Genomic DNA, 18,551 nt, shown 5'->3' on the forward strand with positions numbered 1-18,551 from the left:
GACCCCAAATCCAGTGTTCCCATTCCAGCATAGAAGAATGCATCGCGGACCCTAAACCTCTATCGCATTTTTGCCTTTTTCTTCTTTATGGTTTTATTTGATCTCAGATGATTTCCTCCCACACTTGTTTTGTATGTGTGTGTTGCCAGTCTTCTACTCCCCTTCCTCTCACTTTTGCTTCTCCCTGCCTTTTTCTGTCCCTGCAGAGGTCCACTGGCTTGACTGCAGGGGGAAGTTGCTCTTCCCCTCTCCCTTCATGCCTTAACTTCCTCAAGGTTTGGGCTCTGCTTTGGCTTCTTTGGCACTGGCCTCCCCCAGATAATAGCAAACACCTAAGAGAACTTGTGAACTGGCAGGATTATACGCCCTTTACACATAGTATTTTATTTAATCTTCAAAATAGTCTTATAAGTGCTGTTATTATCCCTATTTTACAGGTAGGGAAACTGAGACCTCAGGTCACACTGCTCCAGGGTCTGTGCTGGCTGTTCTCCTCCTCATCTCCCCCACAGATGCCCCTGTGGCCCTATAGCAATCCCATGTACATCCCCTAGTTTTGACTTTGTGATTGGCAGGTTCTGACCTTTAGACTCAAGGGATGCTTTACCATGACCTTCTTTCCTGTCTGTGCATTAAAATTGTTTACTATTTACTAAATTAGCAACATAAAAGGGAATGACACTGAATGGGGAAAAGTTGTTTCTCAGATTTTTAGCTGCTCCAACAAATCACCAAATTAAAATGTTTTTACCTTTATGAGTTCCCTTCCATTCCTTCTTTACTTTTTTGTGCACATCATTTCCACATTACTGCAATCCAGGGATAGATGCCGTGCTGTATCCCGCCCTTGTCACTTAACATTATGCCCAAAGCACATCTGCTGGTCCTTCTTTTCATTCTTTTGTTTGCTTTTTGTATCAAGGCCAAGCCCATTTCCCCCCACATCTCTCCCCTGTGCCCTCCTGCCCCTCTCTGCAGGTCTTCACCCCCTTTCTCCAGGCCTGCACATGCCACCTCTGCAAAACTCACTTCTCACCTGCAGAAGCAGCATTTCCCCCCTTCTGCCTACCTGTCACCCCTGGGATGCACGCCGTCTGTCCTGGCCTGGCCCCGCTTCTGGCTCTGTACATCCGTCTCCTGAGTGTCATCCAGAAGAGGCTTCCTCCTTGTGGTCTCTCTCCATCCTTTCCCTCGGGGAAATGAACACTTGTGGTTTGTGTTATCAGTGTTTTAATTTCTATCAGTATGGAGTCTGGTTAATGATGATTCATGGTTTCAGACCCTCCATCCAATAAGAATGTTTCCTGCCTGTAACTGCAACCCAGCGTGTTCTCTCTTCATTTTGCTCACAGCAATCATTATCAGCTACAAGTTATCGGTAAACAGGAAACAAAGTAATGAGCCTATTTGCTGTGGCTTGGGATCTCTCAGCACACTAGATAGAGTCATGTGTTAGTGTAAATGACACTGAGACAGGGACCACAAAGGATGTGGTCTGTCTTCCCAGCTCTAAGATTCCCCCCCCCCGCCCCCCCCCACAGGGGGGCGGTGGGGAGGGGAATACTACTCTCCTACATAACTACCCACTTCTGGTCTATGCAAGGAAAGTGTAGGCTGCCCTTTGCCTGATGGGGTGCAGCTCTGACTTACAGGTGAGCAAATAAACTCGGGGGCTGGGCCCAAGGTCGAACGCTGGTCAGTAGTCTAGTCAGGCCTGGGAGGCAAGTCATTGTGACTCCTAATCCAAGGCTTCCCATATATTAAAAAACATCTCATATTTCAAATATCGTGGCAATGATCCCCAGTCATGTATAAAGTCCTATCTCTTCCTCCCTCATGGATACGTTTCAAATAGGAATTCACCCCAATGTTAGTAAGGCCATGCCAAGGCCTTTGCTGTGCGTGTGTGTGTGTGTGTGTGTGGTAAAAATATACAGAGAAAAAAACTACAAGTGAACATATGCTTTTAGATCTTCTCACAACATTTTGAGAATTTGAAATAGTAGATAGGAGTTAAGTTTCAGTCCAGTCTTCAATTCTCTCATATTTCCTCAGTGGTTTCATCTATGAAGAACATAAAAAAGGGGTAAGAGTTTCTTGAGCTGAACTGAGGTCTGGCGTAGGCACCTTTAGCAGTTTCCTGGGGCATTCTTTTCCACCGTTAGATTTCCCCCCACATAGAAGGGAATAGGGACAACGTGCAGTATGGTATGTCCTGCCCCCCTGTGGACAGCGAGGGAGTTATCTTTGGAGCACCCAAACCATGCTGACACAGAATGTTTAGAGGAGCTTGCCAAGATCAGCGAGGGATAGGGACATCTATGAACATGATTTTAAGAAATTAGAGAGTCATTTGACTCTCGAATGTGTGTAGCATTTGACAACAAAGTCTCCATAGGTGAGAGATGTGCCTGCCCAGAAATATTGGACCAAAGACAAGTAGAAATGGCCTGTTACTATCTGAAATCTGAGCTGCCATTGTCTCTAAATTATTATTTCATATTTACCCAAGGAGAAAGATGCTCTTAAATAAAGGAGTTTATATCTTTTGTCATTTTTAATTGAAATGTCACTTGGAAAGCAACTTTAGTAAAAGTAACTGAAGAGGGGCGCCTGGGTGGTTCAGTCCATTAAGTGTCCTACACTTGGTTTCGGCTCAGATCATGATCACACGGATCGTGAGTTCAAACCCTGCCTCGGGCCCAGTGCTGATGGAGCAGAACCTGCTTAGGATTCTCTCTCTCCATCTCTCTCTGCCTCTCCCCTGCTCGCTTGCTCTCTCTCTCTCTCTCTTTCTCTCTCTCTCAAAATAAATAAATAAACTTAAATAGAATTTTTTTAAGTAACCAAAGAGATTTGAATTTTAATGTGGGCCCCACCCACAGGTGAGGTAACCATTCTTTAAAGGTTCTGGAGTTAAAATACAAATGTTATTGAGTAGGGTCCCCATTCATATTTTATGACCAGCGTTATACTATTCTGCATAAATTGATAAACTGGTGATCTGATAAGATTAGTTGTGACCTATGTGGACCAGGAGAAATGAGATTCAAGATTGGTAGATTTGGGTTAAAAGAAAGCAAATGACAGAAAGGGTCCAATAAGTGGGTTTAAAGTTCTGACGAGAGGGGCGCCTGTGTGGCTCAGTGGGTTAAGCGTCCAACTTCGGCTCAGGTCATGAACTCACGGCTCATGAGTTCCAGCCCCACATTGGGCTCTGTGCTGACAGCTCAGAGCCTGGAGCCTGCTTCGGATTCTGTGTCTCCTTCTCTCTCTGCCCCTCCCCGCTCGTGCTCTGTCTCTTTCTCTGTCTCTCAAAAATAAATAAACATTAAAAAAAAATTTTTTTTTAAGTGCTGAGGAGGAAGCCAGCCAGGTGAGGCTCACATCAACCATACTTACTCCAACCTGAGCAGCCCCGCTCTTATGTTTTTGACATTTTCAGAAAATTTCATCTGCAGAAAAGTTCCTTCCAAAAGGAAAAAAAGAAGCCATTGGCTTAGAGTCATGAACGAACAATGTTCCTTAAAGAGTGAAAAATGTAGCAGCAGGAAAAAGGTGACGATTCTCGGCAGAGGGTGGGACGAAAGCAAACGTAACCAAACACTGTGGGAAAAGACCTTGGAGGAAAGGGTACACGTAAGATACAACTTCTTCTTCACACCTCAGACTGGGAGGTACCAGCTCTGACATCCTCCTGTTGTGTTGGGACTGATGATTCTGGTTCTTCTGTTGTTTCCTCTGCTTGTTGGCTTGGCACTCCCATTCTTTCCCAGAATGAATCACAGGCAAGTTAGATGAAACAGAATGAAGCGTCGTGCCTGCTGGTATCCTACTCACAACCTCTGTGGCCTCGGTTTCCCCACTCCATCGGCTGACTCAGATGTGGCCGGCCCCACGCCTGCCTCCAGTATGACAGCACTGAGATTGGCAGGGAACGTGAGCTTCAGTTCTGAATATCGCGAGAAGCACAAAGACCCACTGGAGTGTCACATCAGCCACTCACTGCTCTCCTTTGTTTGGTTGCACCGCGTGGCACAGAGATGTCCAACCATGTTGTAGTTTGCCAATACCAATAGTTCTCAAAGGGTGGTCCCTGGACCAGGGACATCACATCAACATCACCGGGAAGCTTTTTAGGAATGCACATTCCTGGGCCTTACCTCAGATCTACTGAATCAGAAACTCTGGGGCTGGGGCCCACAGACCTACACGTCAACAAGCCCTCGGGGGATTGTGATGCTTGCCTAGGTTGGAGAACCATTGGTCCACACTGCACCATGAAATAGGGGCAACCTACCTGCCAACAACTTCGAGAAATGCTTTGATTTTTAAGAGAAAGGTGTAAAGGAAATGCACAGTATGCAACTTTATTCTCAAATTAGTGATTCTTATTCCTAATGAGCAAATAATTTTCATTCCCCATGCGAACCAGGTGTATTTAATTGTCTACAGTCATAGCAGGCCAAATGTGCCTACTCTGGTCAGATCTCTAGATGTAAGCAACGTTGAGCCTGTTTGGAACCTGGAAGGGAGACAGAAACTGCATCAGAATGAAGCAGGGTGTAGACATCTTATGTACTATGGATGTGAAAGAAAGAGGAGGGGATTGGAGCTGATGGTTCTGATCCCGGATCCCACCTCTGTCTCACTCTCTAGATCCATGGACACAAAATCTTCTAACTTTACGTTTGTCCCCTCAGATGGAGGTAAAAATCTGTCCCTCTAGGTTTTTTTATGCAGATTACACATACAACAGCACATATAAATTTTTATTACAGACGTTTAGTAAGTATGGAGGTCATTCATTAGTTGACCATTTGGATTTAAGTCTCAAATAATTCTGTTAATAGTTCTCTGTTCTCTGTTCTGTTAATAGTTCTGTTAGTAGTTCTCAATCTTTATACATTTTACTTTTTTTCAAAATTACATTTCAAAACGTCAGTCTGACTAGCTTTCTTGTCCTCTTAAGAATTTCTTTTTGTTAAGCAACTCCTCTCAAAAGGCTAAATGTGTTTGACATAGTGAGCTTTTACTGTATTTCACTGTGGATTGGTGGCAACACTTTTCTTCTGTAATGATTCGACATGTTTTATGTTTGTCCAAATATTCTAGATTAAAAACACATTGCAGTTTGCCAATAGGTATTGGGATACTTAAACTGAGCAGACAAAGTGCCTTCTCAAATGAGCGTAGAGGATGCTTACAAGAGTAAAGATGATTAAATCCTAGAAACGATTTGCTCCTTGCCAAATCTCGCATAGAGAATTACAATTACATAGGAAATTGTCTTTCCTGTTTGGGATCAGATTTGGTTTTAAAAATTACTACCAACTTTGTAAACATTAAAATAGAAGCAATAAAGATGTGAAATCTCACACAGGGGATCTACAATATTTGGATAATTATAAGCATATGGCTACTTTACATGAGATCTCTGTTAAAAGTGTATTTACTAGGGCTCTGGGAAAACAAAGGTTCTCAAATTCAGGGTTTATTTACATGCACTAAGAACGACACATTTACTATGAATGTATCATAATCTATTTTTGCCTCAGAACTCTAAATCGTATTAGCTAAATGATTTCAATGTCTATTGTTTATTGCTCGCTTCTCCATTTGTTTAAAGGCCAGGTTTAACTTGTAAAAGAAGTCGCAAAGAACAACTAACTACTCCATCAAAAATAGTGTATGCTTCCTCAATTGTTTTAGAAACAATTTCACTTGTTTTATGTTAATATTTAGGGCATGAGCCTACACTGACTAGTTTCAATGTATTCCAGTCAAATAGAAATGACTGATGTAACTATTTAATTTCATGCACTTTTAGAAAACAATACTCTAATGAATCTTGTCTGAGAATCACTAAAAATAAAGTCAAATTTGTTGCCTCTTCATTTAGCATTAATTAAATGAACACTTTTAAATCTGAGAAATGGTTGAAATTTCATTTTGAAATCAATAAATATGGAACTTAAGGTTCGAAAAGTCAGTGTAAGCCCTACCTTTCCTCAAAAAGACTTCTCTGCTTGATTTTGCTTCCCAAATGCTAAGATTACGAAATGTCACAGTTACAAGTCATAATGAATTGGTCTTCAGAAAAAGTACAGAGACAAAGTAGATAGTGGTTGCCAAAGGCCTGGGCGGGGTGAGGGGTAGGGGTCGGAATGGGAAGTTAATGTTTAATGAATAAAAATTTTCAATTTGGGAAAATGAGAAAATTCTGGAGATGGATGGTGGTCCCAATAAGACAACAACATGAATATACTTAATGCCGCTGAATTGTACGCTTAAAATTGCTAAAATGGGCAGTTTTCCTGTTGTGTATATTTTACTTCAGTAAAAAAGGACAAAGATTTAATAAAACAATTCAAGAAATGCCCGTTTGTAAAATAATGTTTATAAAGGCAGAAACATCTAGACAAGTTTTTTTGACAATTTTGGCCTTTTAACCCCTTTGCACAGACTCTGTTAATAAGCGTAACTAAGGGTGAATTTATACCTATCTACACAAATTTCAAGTGGAAAACTCATATTAGTCTTTTGGGGATTAAAATCCAATTCTTCACCTCTCCAGCTATATTATGTGAACCATCCTCAATTCCTCTTATTTATTCCCTCAGTTAAGATCACCACAGTTCGCCTTCAGTTGTTTCCACTTCCCTGGCTCCTTGAGACTTTCCGATCACAGCATCCTTCGAGAATGCTCTTCAGGCTCAGCTTGGCCACTGGCTCTCGTCCCCACGCCTGGTTCCTCAATCTCTCCTTCTGTCCCCGCCCCTCTTCTTTCTCCCTGCCTTCCTTTCCTCTCTCTCCTCCTCATTCCACCACTCTTTCTATTCCTGTCCTTGAACAATTTGGGACTGAAGCACATTAAAAAAACTTTGCTTCCCTCTTGATCCTTATTTAAGCACTGAGTGAATTAAAATATTTTTCTCCTTAAAAACCCCAAAACCCTACCACTTGAAACTAATCTACTTTTCTTTTTATTTAAATGTGTCCCTTGATAGATTTATTTTCCCACAGTGGCCCTGATGGTGGGGGGGGGGAACCCTATCTCCCTATAAGGATTTTATTATTTGATATTCATTGAAGTATAGCATCAAATAAATACTGATTATTTCTCTGTGGGGTGCATTTTTACGATTGGATGGAGCCAACACTACGATTCCCTTGATGGGTTTTTTTTTTTTTTTGAAGGTTTAAATAGCTGCCATGGATTGTTTGACCCGCTCTTAGAAGTTTGTTCATATTTTAGCAATATTAGGCAGTATCCAATGTGCCAAGAATATCACTTTAGGAGTGTAACTCAATAATACCTGAAAGTATAATTTTAATGCTAAAGGTCTTTTCAATAGGCATTTTGGCTTCTCCTGGCATTCAAGGCCTGCTACGTTGAGCCTTAACTTTGTCTTCCATCACTCCTGAGCACACGCCTGGCAGTCGTGTTGACACATGGCTGGATTCTTCTGATTCTTCTGAACCTGCCTGTGTTTTCTCGCCACCTACTTCCTGCTCACGGATGTGTCCCGTCGGGAAGGCTGGCCTGACTGCCTCCTTAACTGTACTTCTCTACTTCTTAACTGTAACAGACATATTTGATGGTGCCTGCCTCGACCACAGCTCCTGATGTGTCCTGCAGGGGGAAAGGCTGTAATATATGTGGATATGAAGGATAAAGAGAAAAACCTCCTTGGCTGATTTTATCAACTTTCCTGCCTTCCATGTTCTCTGACCACCTCCACACATACACACAACCTCTTTCTAGAGTAAGAAACGTTGCTTGGAGTTTGTCTTACAGATGTTAAGACATATATTCTCTAAGGTCATATATCACAAAACTTTTCCTGAAGACCGACAGGGACAATATTTCCGTGAGACTCACTTTTGAGAAACTCCGAATTACCGTGACAAGGAGAATCACAGAAACTCATATTTGAGAAAGGCCTAGGAGACCACCCAGCTTAACTGGCCCCAAATAGGTAGTGTAGAATAATGCTATGGGCTGCCCAGGTACAAATCCTGGCTCTGCCATTGTAGGTCTGCAGCCTTCGCCTATCTCCTAACCTTTCCAGGTCTTTACTTTTCGCTATAACGTGGGACCAACATAGCCTCAAACTCACAGCTTTGCGGTACGATTAAGTGAATTAGTTTATGTAAAACACTTAGAATAGTGAGTGGCGCATAGAAATACTTTAGCTGTTAATAGTACTATTATTTTACAGATGAAAGAAATGAGGGTGAGTTGGACCCTGTCCAGGTCTCACAGTTGGTGACAGAGTGGGGACAAGAGCTGGGCTGAAAAACCTTGTCTTCCTGACCCCCATTCAACCAAGTAAGAGAAGGGCGGATGCCCCTTCATGAAGGTCATAGTGATTTTATTTAAGGATGATTAAATAGAGCAGGAAAAGGACTGACCAAAGAGCAGAGATTCCTACTAAAGCCTTCTTCTAATCATTTATCTGCCATGCGGTATTAAAAAACAAATTGACAGCTTTACTGTTGTGACCTAATGCCAAATGGTCTAGATCGCAGTATTTTACAAACTGTGGGTTGTGACATCAGAGCAATAGATAATGATCAGCAGTTTTTTTAAGCAAAAGAAAGGAATGGAGCAGAACAGAACAGATCAGAATTCCTGTGCATAGTATAAATATTCTAATGGAAAAGTTTTATTTGAAGGGTGTGTGTGTGTATGTGTGTGGGAGTGTGTGTGGGGGGACTATGTGTTGTGGGTTGCCCCCATAAAATTCTAAGGGATGCGGTTGACATAAAAAAAACACTTCTGTCAAAAGATTCTCTAACACTTTTTAGCATTGCATATAGCTACAAAATAGGAAACCAATGAGGAAAAACCTCCCTAATTTTTTTGGAATACATGGCTCCGCCAGCAAAGGCCATTTCTGTCAATTCCTTTGCCTGTGTGCTCACCTACTGTAATGATATCAGTCATTCCAGGCAAAAGAACCTGGAGAAAAGAAGAGTAAAGGAACAGTGGGCTGCAGGAGGCGACCGCTCATTGCTGCCATTCTCTGGAAACCCATCCCGTGGGCCAGCCAGACCCAGAGCCCTGACCATAGCCTTCCAGTTTTCACCAGGACACGTTGCACTGGCCACATAATTGATGCCTGAAAAAAATATTAAAGGCATCAGCTCAAATGGAAGAAGGATTAAAAGCTGAAGTCCGTGTATCCAATGACAGAGCTCACCCAAGGAACTTGTTAAACAAGCTGATGCTCCCTTAAAAGTTGTCTGCAAAATGTGCAAAGTGACAAAATGTTTACAGAACCCCTAGTACCACCAGCTAGGTTTACCTTTAACAAATTGCTCTGATTACTCTATAATTACCACAGTCCTGTGGTTATCTTTCTCACACGGCTGGAGATTAAAAAAAAAGAAAAAATAGGCCAATTAATTCAAGCTGCCATTCTCTTCCACAAAGAGACCTTCGCAGCAACTGTTCAGTGTGGTTATTTCATTCAAGACTCTCTTTTATTAAACTCAGATACGTAGAAGGCAGACTTAACCCAGTTATTCCTCACCCTCTTCCTCGCTCCCGTCAAATCACTGTGTCTGCAATTTTTTAATGTAGAAAAACTCCATCCATGCTATTTATTCTCATGGGATGCTAACATGCTTCAGAACCAGGTGGCCGAATACCTATAAGGAAATGAATTAAAAGCCTGTGGGAAAATCTTAGGAGAGGGTCTGAAAGGTGGTGTAATTCACAGGCCAGCCAGCTGGGTGCTGGTGCACCTTGCTGCCATGTGGGGGCATCCTTTCTTTAATAATTAACCTTAAAATATCCAGAATCTACGTCTTACATAGGAAAACCAGCATCTTTTCTGTTCCTGATATTTCTGGGGGTTCTTGGAGACGTGTGTTTCTCCCAGATCCCTCTTATTCCAATGCCTTATTTATATTGAATTCTCACTGTTTTCTGCCCTCCTAGGACTGTTTCTTCTTGCCGCCTTGCCTTGAAAGTTGTCCTTTTGACCTCTGCTTCCCCACAGCACACAAGGATGCCACATATGGCATGCTGGTACTGAAGGTGTGGAGAAGTTAGATTGTCACACAGCCCAGAAGACAACATAAAAGGCAATATCAGATGTCTTTGTTCTTTAACGATCCTCATGTGGGCTTACCTCTGAGACCTTCCACTGGCCATCTCTACTCGCCATCCCCCTGGCTTCTGCCATGTTTCCTCATCCATCCCCCTCTGCCTTTCCCCACAGATTGTCCTGGGAATCTCAGAATCCTACTTTACTATATAAATCAAAACACCTCCTGTTTCTTTCCTTACTGGTGCTCAAACGACATGAGGCCCATTACAATGCTTTGCAAAAAGACCAAGTCAACCATGATGGTCAGCCTCCATTCATCACATAGAAAAGCCTGCCGACATTGGGGAAACTGGTGTTTATTTTTTCTTTGAATCAGGCTAAATTCTTGGATGAGGCATCCTTACCTTGATCTGAAATGTGCTGCCCAATCTTTAAAAGCAGAAACGATACAGATTTTAAAAAACTCGGTTTCTAATAGCATTTTCCATCTCCTCATTATTATGGATATTTAATAAATTTTCTTCACTCAGAAACTGATTTTTAAAACATGTGAGGGGCACCTGGGTGGCTCAGTCAGTTAAGCGTCCGACTCTTGACTTCAGCTCATATCATGATCTCACGGTTCATGTGATTGAGCCCGGGGTCGGGCTCTGCACTGAGCTTGGGATTCTCTCTCTCCCTCTCTCTCTGCTCCTCCTTTGTTCTCTCTCTCTCTCTCTCTCTCTCTCTCTCTCTCTCTCTAAAAATGAAAAAAATATATACGTTTTTAAAAAGGAAAAAAAACCAAACATGTGACACTTAGAGTTTGCACAAACCAACCACGTTGAAGGAATTCTCTGAGCAAGGAGACATGTGCTCAAACTTCCAGGCTTTTCCATGCAGCATTCTGTTGCTCCTGTTGGTAATCCATACCAGCCAGTGCATGCCAGCCCACGTGGGCAGGAAGAGCCTCCCAGAAATTTCTTCTCACTGTGGGCCCCATCCCGCACGTGAGCCTTGGCTGGTTAGTTCTAAGAGCTTTTAGAGCCCCAGTTGCGCCAGGCAATTCTGACCTTACCGTGGATCCTTTTGCACGCGCCTACAATTGGAGTGTGCTCACTGCCTCACAACCCTACGTGATAATATGTGTGGAAAGAATGAGTGCACAATTAGGTATGAAATTATTGAAAGAGAAAGCCACCTTTAACCCTCAATAGGTTTGTTTCCTTTGTCCGGAATACTGTTTACAGTCTCTACCCATTGTACAACAATGACCTTCTACATGTAGTTATCTCCCACAAGACAACACACAGCCCCAGGGTAAAGGGCCACACTGAAGTCATCTCCCAAGGAGGCATCTTCAGGACCCAGTGGTAAATAGCCAGTAATTGACTGAATGATAAATGAATAAACAGAGTCTGAATTATTATTTTTTCTTTTTTTTTAGTTTTTATTTTAATTCCAGTTAGTTAACATACAGTGTTATGTTAGTTTCAGGTGTACAATATAGTGATTCAACAATCCCCTGCATCACCCGGTGCTCATCATGACAAGTGCACTTCTTATAATTTACAAATTTTTAAAAATGTGTTTTTGTTATGTTCAAAACCATAACCACCACCAGTGTTTTGAGGTGAATACTCTGCTGAGACCAGCTTTCAAGGCCCCAGGAGACTCATTTGTAAGTTCAATCTATTTACACATAACAACAACGAAAAAGCCATGGAATGGACCAAAAGCTTTGATCAGACACACATCCCCGAAATCTTCTTTGTGGTTTTCATTTGCTGACCAAGCGTTTTCTCCATAAGTCTACTCCGGCTCAGGCCAGATTCGCAAAAATGCCAAACCCCCAGTGGAAGACCCGGCCGCATGTTGTCCTCTATGATGGGCCGGTTGCCAGGCGAGCTCTGGGAAGAATACTCGGTAAGGGGAGGCCTGACAGCAGCTGTGGCTCTACAGAGCAAGAAAGAGGATCTACTGCTTGGTTTTGAGATGAGTAACGTGCAGAACCTGGAAACACTTCTCACTGAAATGATTTAAAAGACTCCCTCTTATGCTGAACAACTTCAACTTATACAGTGCTGTATGTCAATTACATCTTGATAAAACTGAAAAAAAGCCTTCCTCATCCTTCATAGAAGGTCCAATGCTTCTCATGCCCAGAATCACTATTTCTTGCCCCTAGGCCTGGAATTATCAGTCTCTTGGAAACCATTGAAACCAGCCTCATAGTTACTTATTTACGTTGAGATTGGGCAGAAAGGAATCAAGGAGGTTCTGCCCTACTTTATTGTCGGTAACCTTAATTCACAGCAAAAGGCCAACTACTGGCTCTAAAATGGATCTAAAATATTGCAGTTTGTTTAACGGCCTCACACCTGTCTGGTTCTTACAGGGACGAGTCCAGAAACTAAGCTAATGGCGCCCTCTGGTGTTCAGATGGCAACACAAGCCACTTTAATGCTGGGAGCTCGGGGCAGGAGCACCAGCAGGGGACGTAATTTAAAGCCTCCAGGAGAGCAACAGTCTTTGATACACCTTGATTGTTCTGTTCTTGCCTGGTGTGGGGAGAGTTCGCCACTGCTGCCCTGGAAGCAGCGTGGTAGCCCAGTATCATCCTGGCGATTTGCTGGCTGTGAGGAGTTTGGTCAAATCCAGCCTCCTTTTATGTTTACAAATATAGACGGTCACCTTCCTCCTCCTATCTGGGAGAACAGTGCCCCGCTGTCCCACACTCTGTGTGTCCCTCATATGCAGACTGAGAAGAGGCTGAAGAAAATGTGTCAGGTGTGCGCCACTCTGTTGGGTATAAGACGGTTGAGCGTGTGGACCCTGGGGCCAGGGCAGGGTGGGGCCGGGGAGAGAAGAATGCACAGTGGAGGGCCCCCATTGTGTTCTGGCCTCCGTGAGCCTGTACGGCCTGACTTCCACCTAGAGGTGATTCTACCCATCGGATGGATCTAAAATATTCCGCTTTCACCTCGGTGTGGCCCAGCTAGCTACAAATGCAGCACAGGGCTTGGCCTAGAGGGAGTGGGTGTCACCAGGGGAATTGCCCACCTCAGGGAGGGCCCAGGCATATGGATAATGGGCATCTCCATGGCAACCCCCGGGGAGCCCTCCCCAGAGAACGGATGCCATCCCCACAATTTTTCTGAAAATTATGCCTCCTGGACTCTCATGGTACAAGAAATGAGAAAGGAGCCATGATAAGTAACTGACACTGAACTTCTCACTGACATCGGGGAATGGGACCCAGAACAGGTTTTCATTTAGAAAAGTAAGGAAATGAAAAGTTTCTTTCACCTTTTGGCATGGATCAATTCACATCTGTTTTATGTATTTATTGATATCCCTCTATCCCCCTTCATTCCACAAAGGTTTTGAAGTATATAAGAAAAAAAACCTTCCAAATAAAAATAAACTCTGGTGAATAGTTATTTTGCAGGGCAGCGAGGAGGGCTGTCTAATATCTGAAGCCCTTTCCCATGTTTGAGGAATCCCCTCCTGTTTGAGTCTGGCAGGGAGGGAGGGCCATCTCTCATACAGATGCCTAGAAGGCCAGATTCCCCTGTTGCACTCTCCCCTGGCTGTGAGGGTCTGACCAGTCTTCTCCCAGCAGATGCTCCTATTCAGGACTACACCTGCAGTGACAGAGACCCATGTCCAGAGGCTGTGGCATCAGTGTCCTCGCCAGGTTCTCCCCCTGTTATGATTAAGCTGTAGTTTTGATAGGCCAGCCTTATTGGTACCTACCCTTTTCTAAGCCACATTTATTTTTATCTTCTCAGACATTAAGCATACTGAGGATGAATATAAAGCAACAAGTAAAGACTGAGGAAAAAGAGAAGTGCAAATATGCAGGCCAATAAGTCTCACATAGCTACTATCTATAAAGGAGTTAAACATTTGGCCCTGAGCTTCCTGGCAGCTGACATGAAAAGAGAAATACAGTCTGCTACTCAACTCTTGAAGATGAAATACATACTAGCTCCTCAAAGAAGTGAATATTTTGCTAAGGGTTGAAATTTGAAAGGAATTTCTTACAGTGGGGTTTCTCATGGTGGCTCCTAGGGCTGTAATGTACTGTCTTCCTGGTACTATTCCAATAACAAAGGATTCTTAAGATAGTTTTTCATAGCATCCTTCAGTGAAAGCCCAGGGCAGAGCACAAAAATTTAACTCAGTTGAAGCCACCCTTTGAAAGGGGCAAGTTTATGGTTTTCCTGCTGATGTAGCATCCGGAATATTTAGAAAAATGACAGGGGTGCCTGGGTATCTCAGTCAGTTAAGCATCTGACTTCAGCTCAGATCATGATCTTGAGGTTTATGAATTCGAGCCCTGCATCAGGCTCTGTGCTGACAGCTGAGAGCCTGGAAACTACTTCAGATTCTGTGTCTCCCTCCCTTTCTGCCCCTCTGCTCACACTCTGTCTGTCTCTCTCTCTCTCAAAAATATAAATAAACATTAAAGAAAATGAAAAGAAAATAAACGTGACAGAACAGCATGCCTCTATAGATATTTTCATCAAAGATGGGTTTTCATAAGTAGTACATAGTTTAAAGTTATTGTCCATGATAAAAGCCTAGAGAATTCCGATTTTCAGAAATAGATGGGCATATGCAGTGAGTATGTATTTGTGGAACTTAACCTTCTAATCAGGGGAGACAGATGATAACCACGTAAATAAACAAGGGTTAAACAATAGAATCAAGTCATGTGATACAAGTGTCAGGGGATGGCTGTTTTTGATCAGGTGGTGAGGAAAACAAAGCCCTTTTGAGGAAAAGATGTTTGCTCTGAGGCCTAAATGATGAAAAGAAAGTAGTGACAGGAGTCTGGGGGGAGAGCCTTCTGGGCAGAGAGAACAGTGGGAGCAGAGTCCCCAGGGCGAGAACAAGTTTTGCCTAAGTAAGGGAAAGAAGGCTATTACTTCATGAACCCTGAAAAACACTCTTGACAAATTGATCTTCTCATGTTACAGATAAGGAAAAGCTTGCATGGCTAAGTGAGTAGGCCCAGATCCTGCAGCTCTAGACAGAGCTGGGATCCCCCACCCCCACCCGCCCAGGGCTTCCCCAGTTTCCCCAGAGGAGGCCAGCCCTCCTGTGGGTGGCCCTGCTGTTCAACATGGAAGAGGGTCAAGGGGATATCAGGGACAGGAGGGATATCCTGATGCCCCCAGCTTTCCATTTGCCTGGTTTCTTCTCTCTTTTGCCAAATGATTACCTTCTCTCTTGCGGTTCTGGATCTCTGGCTCCTGTCTGCAAACCCAGGGCGGCTCTGAGAAGCAAGCCTACATTTATTTTGCAAAGCAGTTGTGATGAATGGCCTGAAAGGCGGGTCTCTGTGTGAGGCAGCTATGGAAATCTGATGTGTCCTTTTTAGAAAAAGTTTTTAGGCTAAGAGGAGATCGCCTAGTCCATCCCTCTGCCTCCGAGCAGAAGTGCAGTTTATCAGCTGCAGGCAGATAAAGGGCTGGTCCAGTGCAAGCAGTAGGGGCTTCCTGTCTCTCCAGCGATGGAAGTGGTACAGGTGAATATCTATGCACGCAGAAAATGATTAGCAAATAAACACGGCTGAAGTGAACTTCAACTAGAAATGCAACAGAGCAAGACTCATGTTCAAGTAGATTCACTGGAACAGGGAAAATGTCCTTCCCATCCGCCCCTTTACTTTTCCCCCTGAGTTTTTCCCTGGGCTCCGGGGCATCTGTTACAATACTAATAGTCACAGTGAACCTAACTGAGGGTTTGTTATATTCCAGACACTACCCTAAATACTTCGTTCATAATAAATACTCACAATAAATCTTGAAGTAGGTGCAAGTATTATCACTTTACACATTTCAACCAATAAACGCTTATTTAGCACTTACTGTGTGCCTGATACCATGCCAGTGCTTTCCATTTAATCCTCAGAGCCGTCCTATGTGGTAGGCATTCTCATTAACCCCATTTTATGGATGTGAAAACTGAGGCCAAAGGAGACTGAGGTTAAGTCACTTGCCTGGGTCACAGGGCTAGTAACTAAGAAAAGCAGATTTGGGGCACCTGGGTGGCTCTGTGGTTAAGCATCCAACTCTTGGTTTTGGCTCAGGTCATGATCTCATGGTTCGTGGGTTTAAGCCCCACATCGGGCTCTGTGCTGACAGTGCAGAGCCTGCTTGGGATTCTCTCTCTCTCGCCCTCTCTCTCTGCCCCTCCACCCCCTGTTTCTCTCACTCTCAAGATAAATAAATAAAACTTTTAAAAAAGAGAGAGAGAGAAGCAGATTTAAGTCCAGGCCATTCCTCAAGCCCTCATTCTCCGTCTGCCTACAGCCACGATGAGAAGTTTCCCATTCAAGACAATGCACGGGTAGGGGAGTGGGGGGCAGGGGCAGCAGGGTTGAGTGGGGAGGAGTCCTTTGCAATGAGTCTTGTCTGCCGCTCCTGTGGCCTGCAGCAGTCTGCCACAAACAGGTGTGGGCTGGTGGCCGGAGCCTCACTCCAACCCTCGCACCTCCCCCCAGCTCTGGCAGCAATAGTTTGGGCCCAGGGTTCTCCCAGCCTAGGGGGTTGTCGGCAGCCCTGCCTTGGGCTCCCTGGACCACTCCTATTCGTCTTACACTTTGCACACGAATATGAGCTTTTTTCACACTCATTATTTCGTTGGACCTTCCCACACCCCTGTTACCTGTCTCCCTTCCTCAGCCCAACCTTCATGACCCTGCCAGAAACCTTTTCCTGGTATAACCCTCCAACACTTTCACCGCCATGACTGGCTTCCCTGAGGCTCTCGACGGAGCCCACACCCCTCCGAGCACCCCTGGGGCCTGCCAAGGTCTGGCCCCCACTGGCCTCCGCAGGTTGGTTTCCCACGCTCCTCCCACATGTCCCAGGTCCCTGACCTCTGCTGTGCCCATTAGTCCCCAGGCACATCATTCTCTTTTTGTACTTCTGCCTTCCCTCCATCTATGCCTAGAATGCTGCCCCAGTCTCTTTTCCCGGAAATCCCCCATCTTGATCATTTGTTCAATAAATCAAAGGTAAAAGCTGGCACCATTCTGACCATTTCACCTGTATTATCTTACTTCTCATCTATGGGGTATATATGTTATCATCCCCACGTTTCAGATAATGTTCCAGTGTTACACAGCTAGTGAGGAGCAGAGCCTTGATTCGAGCTGGCTCTATGACTCCACAGAGCTCATGGCTCCAACCGCCCGGTGCACTGTCCCCAGTACCGGACATTCGGACATTCGGGGCATTCTGCAGCCCAGGTGAGCACAAAGCTCCCCTTCGGCAGGCTTCCCCAACACCCCCTGCAGAGTTCATACATTTCCTTGAGTCTCCTCTATGCCTGGTGCGTAGAGCTAGAAAAGCCTTGTGGCAGGGATTCACCTTCCTCAGTAAATGCTCTCTCCTTGCCCCCCTGGGCTTAGCTAGTACTGCGCTGGAACTTAGAAGGTATTCTTTAAGTGCTGGCTAAGCTAACTTTCTTTCTTTCTTGATCTATTGTTGATTTATTTACTTTGAAAGAGAAAGAGAGAGAGAGAGGGAGGGGCAGAGAGAGGGAGAGAGACAGAGAGAGAGAGAGAATGCCAAGCAGGCTCAGTGCTGGCTGTATGGAGCTTCAACGGGACAGAGGAGGGGTGGTATGCAGGGCTGGAACCCACAAACTGTGAGATCATGACCTGAGCCAAAATCAAGATTGCTTAACCCGCTGAGCCACCTGGGGGCCCCAGGGCTAACTTTTCCAATGAAGATGCAAGGCCTGGGAAGCTCAGGCTGATTGCCTGGATCCCACACTGCTAGTGCCCGAGTGTGAGCCCAGACCCAGGTCTGCCCAGCTGATTCTATATAGTGTGCCTTTCCCTCCTCCCTACCCCACTGGCTCATCACACCTGGATGTCTGTGTATACCTGCACATGGGGAAGATCATTCTTGTCTCAGGGGCCTAGGGAGTGCCTGTGTTAAGTTTTTAAATTCTCAAAAATCCTCAAAAGTCTTTAATCATCTGTCACTGGTCTAATGACAGATACCTGAAATTGTATTTAAAAAAATTTTTTAACGTTTATTTATTATTGAGAGACAGAGAGAGACAGAGCATGAGCGTGGGAGGGGCAGAGAGAAGAGGAGACACAGAATCCGAAGCACGCCCCAGGTTCTGAGCTGTCAGCACAGAGCCCGATGCAGGGCTCGAACTCACAAACCGCGAGATGATGACCTGAGCTGAAGTTGGATGCTCAACCGACTGAGCCACCCAGGCATCCCCTGAAATTCTTTTTTAAAATCCCTTTCGCAGGGCGTCTGAGGGCTCCATCAGTTAAGCACCCGAATTCAGCTCAGGTCATGATCTTGTGGTTCGTGGATTCTAGCCGGTCTTCAGGTTCTGTGCTCACAGCTCAGAGCCTGGAGCCTGTTCGGATTCTGTGTCTCCCTCTCTCTCTGTCCCTCTCCTGCTTGCATGCTCTCTCTCTCTCTCTCTCAAAAATAAACATTAAAAAATCAATAAAAATAA

The sequence above is a fragment of the Prionailurus bengalensis genome, chromosome F2, assembly GCF_016509475.1.
Source record: "Prionailurus bengalensis isolate Pbe53 chromosome F2, Fcat_Pben_1.1_paternal_pri, whole genome shotgun sequence".
Classification (NCBI taxonomy): Eukaryota; Metazoa; Chordata; class Mammalia; order Carnivora; family Felidae; genus Prionailurus; species Prionailurus bengalensis.